Raw genomic sequence first — 8,559 nt, 5'->3', positions numbered from 1 at the left:
CCACCTGCCTGGGCTTCCCAAGTGCTAGGATCAAAGATGTGGGCCACCACCACCTGTCTAATACCTACATTTCAGCTAGAAATGGCTGAGATAACTGTAGGCCAAGAATCATCCTGAAGGTGTTTGCATAGATGAGTACACACACACATGCAAAAATGTTTAAAATTAAACATGCCAAGAGTAGCATCTTACATGCACATAATGTGAGTTTTTAAAAGTGCAAAAATAGGGAATGGGGATTTAGCTCAGTGGTAGCAAGGCAAGGCAAGGTTTGGTCCTCAGCTCCAACAAAAAACAAAAAAAAAAAATAAAAAATAAAATAAAAGAATAAAAGTGCAAGAATAAAGTGGCCCTTATGCTAACCTGTTATTTCAGGAATTCCTGGGGCAGGTTTTGCCCTATAGTGTGTGTGTGTGTGTGTGTGTGTGTGTGTGTGTGTGTGTGTGTTTTGTTGTTGTTATTGTTATTGTATGTGTGGTGTTGTTGTTATTGTTTTTGGTTTTTTGAGACAGAGTTTCTCTGTGTAACAGCCCTGACTGTCTTGGAACTTGCTTTGTAAACCAGGCTGGCCTTAAACTTGCAGAGATCCATTTGCCTCTGCCTCCTGAGTTCTGGGGTTAAAGGCATGCACCACCATGCCTGACCTGTGTGTTTTGTTTTGTTTTGTTTTGTTTTGTTTTGTTTTGTTTTGTTTTGTTGTTTGTTTTGTTTTGTTTTTTAGACAGGGCCTCAAGAAGCACAGGCAAGCCTCACACTCATTCCTTAAGAATGGCCTAAAATTCTGATCCTCCTGCTTCTATTTCCTGAGACTTGAGACTATAAGCATGTTCTACCTCACCCAGTTCATGTGGTTCTGGGATCAATCCTAGGAACTTGTTCATACCAGGCAAGAGACTCAGAGACGCCCACAGCCCACCAATAATGTTTTAAGATTCATTTTGTTAAAGGCTCATTTTGGTGACCTATCGCTGCCTGGAGGGCCAGCCTCCAGCAGCTCAGGGCTCAAAGGGAAATCCACACAGCACATATTAGACTTTCCTACCTGAGGGGGTTAGGCAAAAGAGAGTCACACTCTCTTGATGTTTCCTTTTTTGTTCTCTATTCCTTCATGTTCTTTCTGTGTTCTTTCATTGTCAGTTGAAGAAAGAAGGCACTCCATGATGAAATATAAGGCCCATGTGACAGCAGGAAGGTCCGGTCTCTTCTGATGGACTGAACTGAGCTGGACCCCGATTATTGATTGATTATGACACAAAATGGTTCCTCATAACAAGGTCCCCTAATCTTAGTTTGCATGTCTTACTAAAGGAGAGCATCACATGCCTCCATGACTCTAGTCCTTTATTACGTATCGTGTGCGATACACAATAATACAAGAGACTCGGGTGTGCCTGAGGCATGCTGTGACCAAAGCCATGGGATGGCTGCGAAGCCCCTTCAGCAAAATAATCACTATCTTCCACAAGGATTCTTCAAGGTCAAGGTACTTCTGAAAAACAGCTGTTCCCTCTAAAATCTATCCCATACAGTGATTCTGCTAAGTTTCTACAGAGTACAGGTAAAAACATTTTTATCTTCCTTACATGACTAAAAACAAAGCCATCCCAATAAGCTATATACATTTACCTCTAAGTAACTTGCTACATATTAACAGAACATGAGCAAGCAGAAAGTATTTTTTCATAGCCAACTCTTCATTGGCAGGCGATAACAGCGGCAAACACGTAAAGGCACAGCAGAAGCAAAAGACATTCCGCGGTCTGTGGTCTCCTGGCCTTGCCTAACCGAGATTCACCCATTGGGGGTTGCCTCCTGGTGGGCTGACACTTTGAACTTCATTTGCCACCTTCTGCTCCTCTGACATGGCCACCTGCATTGGCTGAAGCCACAGTCAGTACTAGGGTCAGCATAGGTCAGTAATGTGTGCTACGAAATAGGTATTCCTTCCCAGAAAAATCACCAATGGCTCTACACCCTTGTTCTATGTTCAGAAAAGCCCCAACACCAAAGGGTTCCAGGTGGCTCTGTGTGTAAGGTGTCCATACTCTTTCTGGACAAGCTGCTGGGGTTCCTTCCAGCCCAGAGACAGGGTGCATTCTTCTGATGATATTCCCTGTAGTGTTGCTGCATGTCAATGGAGTTGGATGCCCCTGAGGAGCCCTTGAGACCCTAGCCACGTAGACCAACTAGAATCAACCAAAAGGTCTTCTTCCAAGTCTGGGGGAAAGAAATCTATAACAGTACTTCTGCACAGTCATCTGATTTTCAGCCCCTATCTAGCTAATCATTAAAGACGTTGTGAGAGTCTTTCTGGAATAAGCACTTCAACACCAATGAGATTGGAGGAGAGGAGATGTCACCATGGACCCTAGCCAGGAGAGCTCCTGAAAGGCATTGATACTGGGCCCAGCCCGCAGTCTCACTTTATATTCTAAAACTACAAGGTGGGGCAGACAAACAAGCAAGACTTTTACAGAAGCGTACATACGTGACAGTAAGCAGGTTGTTAAGGGCAACGACCCATGGTTTTTGTTGTTTTTCCATGTCATTCTGTTATAGATAGCAAGTGAAGTCATGCTTGGCAAATACACAGTTCCAGCGGTGTTTTAAGTAAATCACTAAATAAATCAATAAATCAGGATCTAATAATTGGTCTTCTCTAACTTACTCTACTTCAACATAAACCAATAAATATAAAATGGCAGATAAAAACAAATGAGAAATTAAATACCAAGGAAATAAAACTACCAACCAACAAGTGGACTAATGGACCAAATACAATTTCCATAAGAAGAAACACAAGTATCAAATAACTAATTTTTTTTAAAGGTGCAAAATCCCTCGTCAGTGGGGAAATGAAAATTAAAACTGCTTTGTGACCCCACCTCACCTCGGTCAGAATGGCTGTCATCAATCTGACAACAAACATCAGAGAGGATGTGAGGAAAAAGGAAACTTATTCACAGCTGTGGTATGAATACAGCCGCTATGGAAATCAGCATGGAGCGTCCTCAGAAAGTTAAAACCAGAACTGCCATGTGATCCAGTTATCCCGCTCCTGGGCAGATGCCCAGAGAACTCCATGTCCTACCCACAGAGATATTTTTTGCACATCGGTCTTGATTACTGCTCTTTTCACCATCGCAGGGAAGTGGGAGGAATTAAATGTCCATCGAAAGATGAGCAGATAATGAAAACCTGCTACGTTCATAAGATAGAAATTTCTGAAGAGAAATGATCCAGATACGGTGGCACATGCCATTGATCTCAGCAGAATAAGGAAACAGAGGCAGGCAGAGCACTGTGAGCGAGTGAGGCCAGTTTGGTCCACACAGGGCTTTCCAGGCCAGGCAAATCTACATAGTGAGACCCTGTCAAAACAAACAAACAGGATTGCCGGGCTGGAGAGATGGCTCCCCAATTAAAAGCACAGGCTGCTCTCCCAGAGGACCTGGGACACAAACATCTGTAATTCCAATTCCGGGGGCTCCAATTCCCTCTTCTGATCTCTGTGGGCACCAGGCATGCAAATAGTATACATACATGCATGCAAGCAAAACATTCATGCATAAACTAGAAATAGGATAAATTTAATAAGAAATTAAAAATAATTTAACATTTAAGAAAAGATCGCAAGCTGGGCAGTAGTGGCACACACCTTTAATCCCAGCACACGGCAGGCAAAGGCAGGCGGATCTCTGTGAGTTTGAGGCCAGCCTGGTCTACAGAGCGAGATCCAGGACAGGCATCAAAACAACACAGAGAAACCCTGTCTCAAAAAAAAAAAAAAAAAAAAAAAAAAAAAAGATTGCAGGATAATGAATGGACTTAGGTTGCTTAGGTTGTACACTATTAAGTGAGGTAAATCACCTGTTCTTCATATGCAGATCCTAGCCTATAATGTATATCTATAACTGCTGTACATGGGGGGCAGTATAACACTTAGGAGGGAGAATGGGTGGCGTCAGATGATGAGGAAGGACAGAACGCAACCAAAGGACACGTGAGCCATGGAAGAGGATAAAAGCTGATTGATTGATTGCTAGTTTTCACTCTGTCACGGATTTTTTTCTTTCAAAGAGACGTTCCCAAGCAAGAGTCTACATGTTATACATCGTGACTGGCATATTAATGACACCTTCCTTGATGATGGATCAAGCTTCTCCTGTAGTTCTGCTCAGTCTCATTTACTGGAGGACCTCAAGCTCAAAAACCTAATGCATTAAACCTATTCCAGCCATTGGCCAGTAGATGGCGATCCTGACTTGCTATTTGATTTTCAGTTCCTTCTTAGGCCTCTAAGTGCTAAATCAACATTTTTTTTTTTTTTTTTAATTTTTTAATAAGGGGTAGACCTACTTCTGCAGGAATTATGGAATGACTTAACCTACTGTATTCTAGTGAGACTTGACATCCACAGGAATAAACTCACTTATAGAGATATCTGTTCTGTCCAATGCTCTGGTTTTTAAAGTTGTAATTTTTTTTTTGTTTACTAGCAAATAAAATTTCTGAGACTTTTTATCTGGAACCTGGAATTTCAATTATTTCATCTGTCATAAATAAATGTGTGTGTGTGTGTGTGTGTGTGTGTGTCTGTGTGTCTGTGTGTCTGTGTGTGTGTGTGTGTGTACAGTGTGTGAAATCAGACCCAGGGCCTCACATGCATGGCAAACAAATGCTCTATCACCTAGCTACATGTCCAGCTCTTGGTGTTTTGAGACAGGTTTTCACTATGTAGCTCAGGTTGCCCTTGGAATTGGTATATAGCCCAGGCTGGCCTCAGACTTCCTCTACCATCCTGGCTCTAATTCACAAGTTCTAGAATTACAGCTGTGTGCCACCAAACCTTTTTTTATGTTTAATTGACAATAATTTCTAATTTCTAGGGTTTTGTTTTGGGTTTTTTGTTTTGTTTTGTTTTATTTTGTTTTTAGGGGTTTGCTTTTTTTGTCATCAGATTTCTTTATAATAACTTTAGACCTGGATGATTTTTCTTATCATTTTTCTCTATATTATAAAGTTCTGTGATAATTTACAAAAACAAAACTGTGATGACACAGCATGACCAAGAGCAACTTGAGGAGAAAAGGGTTAATTTGGTTTATATATCCTGAATCACAGTCCAGTGAGGGAAACCAAGGCAGAAACTCAAATAGGGCAGAAACCTAGAGGCAGGGACTGGTGCAGAGCCATGGAGGGGTGCTGCTTACTGGCTTGCTCATATGGCTTGCTCAGCTTGCTTTCTTACAGAACCCAGAACCACCAGCCCAGCAATGACCCCACCCACAATGGCTGGGCCCTCTCACATCAATCACTAATTTTAAAAATGCCATATACGCTTTCCAGTCTTATGGAAAATCTTTAGCCCAATCTTAGGGAGGCATTTTTCTCAACTAAGATTCTCTCCACTCAGATGATTCTAGTTTGTGTCCAGTTGACATAAAACTAGCACACATAACCTTAAAAACAAAACAAGAAAACACTAATCAATTAGTCCAGAGCACTTTCTGCTCCTACGTCACTTTGCCTTTATTTCAGCACAGGTCCCTTTGAGGCCTCCGTTAGCTTTACTGCTCACTCCTAGGGTGTTGAGGATTACACACCACTTACCAAGGTATCTGTGGCTATAACAGATACAGCCACATCTACCAATTTATACCATGACATGTTTCTGACAGCTTCCTGGACTTATTTTCTCAGGTGGGTGTCTCTAAGACTCTAGGCATGACTATCTTCACAGATGGATCCCATCCCAGGCCAGTCCAAGGCAAAGACCAGACACTTCAATGGCTTTGCACACATTTGTGCACACCCAGAAAGGGGTCTCAGGGTACAGCACAAATCACTTGGTCCTTCACTGTTTGGAACTGTCTTTTGTTTTCACTATCATTTCTTCTCTAGTATATGGTGGGTGGGCAGCTGAGGAGGAGGCTGGGGGGGGGGAATTTGATCATTTTTTCCATAAAACTTCTACCAAAAATCAGACCCCTCTAAATCCTTGGACCCCTCAACTTATTCCACAGGTGACTCTAAATCTTGGATGTCCCTTCAAACACCAAGACAAGTGTCCAGGCCCTTGTACCCCTTTTGCCAGTCTTTGGATGTGGGATGCCTTCAGGGAGGTGGTGGAGTGCTGAGTGAGGGGCCGGGGACGATTCACACAGGGAGTCTGGACTTGGAGCCAGTGATCCCAAGAGCTGAGGAAATTGTGCTGGCTACTCAAGGTGCTGACTACTCAACATGCTGACTGGCTGGCATACCACTGAATCTGTTTCAGACTGGCTTTTGAAGAACAAAACGAGATACGAGTACAATTAGGCTGCAAAGAAATCCAAAGCCAACATCATTGGAGCCTGTTAGTCAGTTCTACCATGGAATTCTTAATCCTGTGAGCCAGTAGATTCCATTTTCTGCTTAGACTGTCTGAAATTGGGTTTCTGTCCCTTGCAACCGAGACTCCTGGTTAGCAACTCATACTGTCTGAAAAAAAAATCAACAACCACTGTTTTCTACTTCCAGCATTCATCACAATGTTAGTGTTACAATCTATTTGTTTATACATCTCTGTGGTGATATTGTGTTCCCCAAAATATTGTGCACCCTAATAAACTTCTCTGGTGTCAGAGAACAGAACAGCCACTAGATATAGAGGCCAGAAAATGGTGGCACACATGCCTTTAATCCTAGCATTCCAGAGGCAGAGATCTGTCTGGATCTCTGTGAGTTCAAAGCCACACTGGAAACAGCCAGGTGTGGTAACAAGAGCCTTTAATCCCAGGAAGTCATGGCAGGAAGCAGAAAGGTTTTTAAGGCGTGAGGATGAGGAACAAGAAAGAGCCTGGTTAAGCTTTTAGCAGGAGTTCAGCTGAGATCCATTTAGATGAGAACTCAGAGGCTTCCAGTCTGAGAAAACAGGATCAGCTGAGGAAATGGCAAGGTGAGGTAGCTGTGGCTTGTTCTGCTTCTCGTTCACCCCAATACCTGGTCCTGGGTTTGTTTTTATTAATAAGAACTTTTAATATTTGTGCTACACATCTCTCTTTCTAACTAGACTATAAATTCCTTCAAGGATCATACTTTATTCATCCTATCTCACACATCTATAGCAATGCAAAAATAAAGAATAAGTATTTGTTGAATTAATAAGAAAATGCAAAATAATAAACTGTACCAGGATTTTTCTATTGGGCCACCAACCAGCTCCCAAACCATGATACAGAGACTTCTTAGTAGTTATGAATGCTTAGCCTAGCTTAGGCTCATTTCTGGCTACCTCTTAACTTAAATTAGCCTGTTTCTCTTTACCTACCTTTTGCCTCAGGGCTTTTTACCTTTCTTTCTTTCTATATGTCTTACTTTCCTGCTTCTTCCAGTGTCTGGCTAACTGGCAGCAGCCTGGCTTCTGGCCCTGGGTGTTTCCCTCTCTTCCTCCCTCATTCTCTTCTTCTCCTCTCTAGAGCCTAGATTCCTCCTCCTACTTATTCTCTCTGCCTGCCAGCCCCACCTATCCCTCTCTTGCATAGCTATTGGACATTCAGCTCTTTATTAGACCAATCAGGTACTTAGGCAGGTAAGGTGAAACAAATGCAACACATCTTTACATAATTAAACAAATGTAGCAGAAACAAATATAACACATCTTCACATAGTTAAATATTCCACAACAATAAACAGTGCATGGGCATAGACTTGGAGTTCACAGAATGCATAGAGTAAGAAAAATACAGTCCAAAATTGACTTTACAGACACAATATTTGGGTTCTCAGACTTCACATTTCTATTCTTAGCCCTATAAAAATTTTAATTCAAGCTGGGCAGTAGTGGCTCATACTTTTAATCTCAGCACTTGGGAGGCAGAAGCAGGTGAATCTCTGTAAGTTTGAGGCTAGCCTGATCTACATAGCTAGTTCCAGGACAGCCAAGGCTACACAACAAAACCCTGTCTTGAAAAATATTGTAATCCAACCTAACGCACTCAGATTCTTCTTATTTCTCTCCCTCTCCCTCTCTTGCTGGCTGATCTCACTGAGTTCAGAGGCAGAACAAACTTGCTGTGACTTCTCTTTTTTCCTCTTCTTTGGTTTTTCTGTTGTCATTAAAGCTGGCTGTCATCACGGCCACCCATTGTTTCCATTTTCCTTTGTTCTTATTACACAAAAGAAGAACACCTTTTGGAGTAAGAAATGGTCTTCCCAGAAGCCCCCAATGTATACTTTTTTGTGTCTAAGTTAGTCAAAAATGATAAGGTCAAAAGAAGAGGTAAATTCACTAAATGAACTGGCAAATTGACTGAAAGAGCCCACTGAGATGGTCTCACCGGGAGCCACTTCTGAAAATGAGTCTTGATCCATGACTGAAATTAGGCAAGATGCTTCACAAATGAACATTTGTGGAATTGACATAAGAAGGATCAAAAATAGAATCAGGACAGCAAACATAACACCCATTACAGAAATCAACACTGGAGGTGAAGCCAGATGGTTTTGACATAAGCCCAGTGAGAGATGGCCAAGCTCAGGGCAAGAAGTCAGGGAAGTTCAGTGGACAGACTCCAA

The sequence above is a fragment of the Peromyscus leucopus genome, chromosome 2 (assembly GCF_004664715.2).
Source record: "Peromyscus leucopus breed LL Stock chromosome 2, UCI_PerLeu_2.1, whole genome shotgun sequence".
Classification (NCBI taxonomy): Eukaryota; Metazoa; Chordata; class Mammalia; order Rodentia; family Cricetidae; genus Peromyscus; species Peromyscus leucopus.
This window is presented reverse-complemented; position numbering follows the sequence as displayed.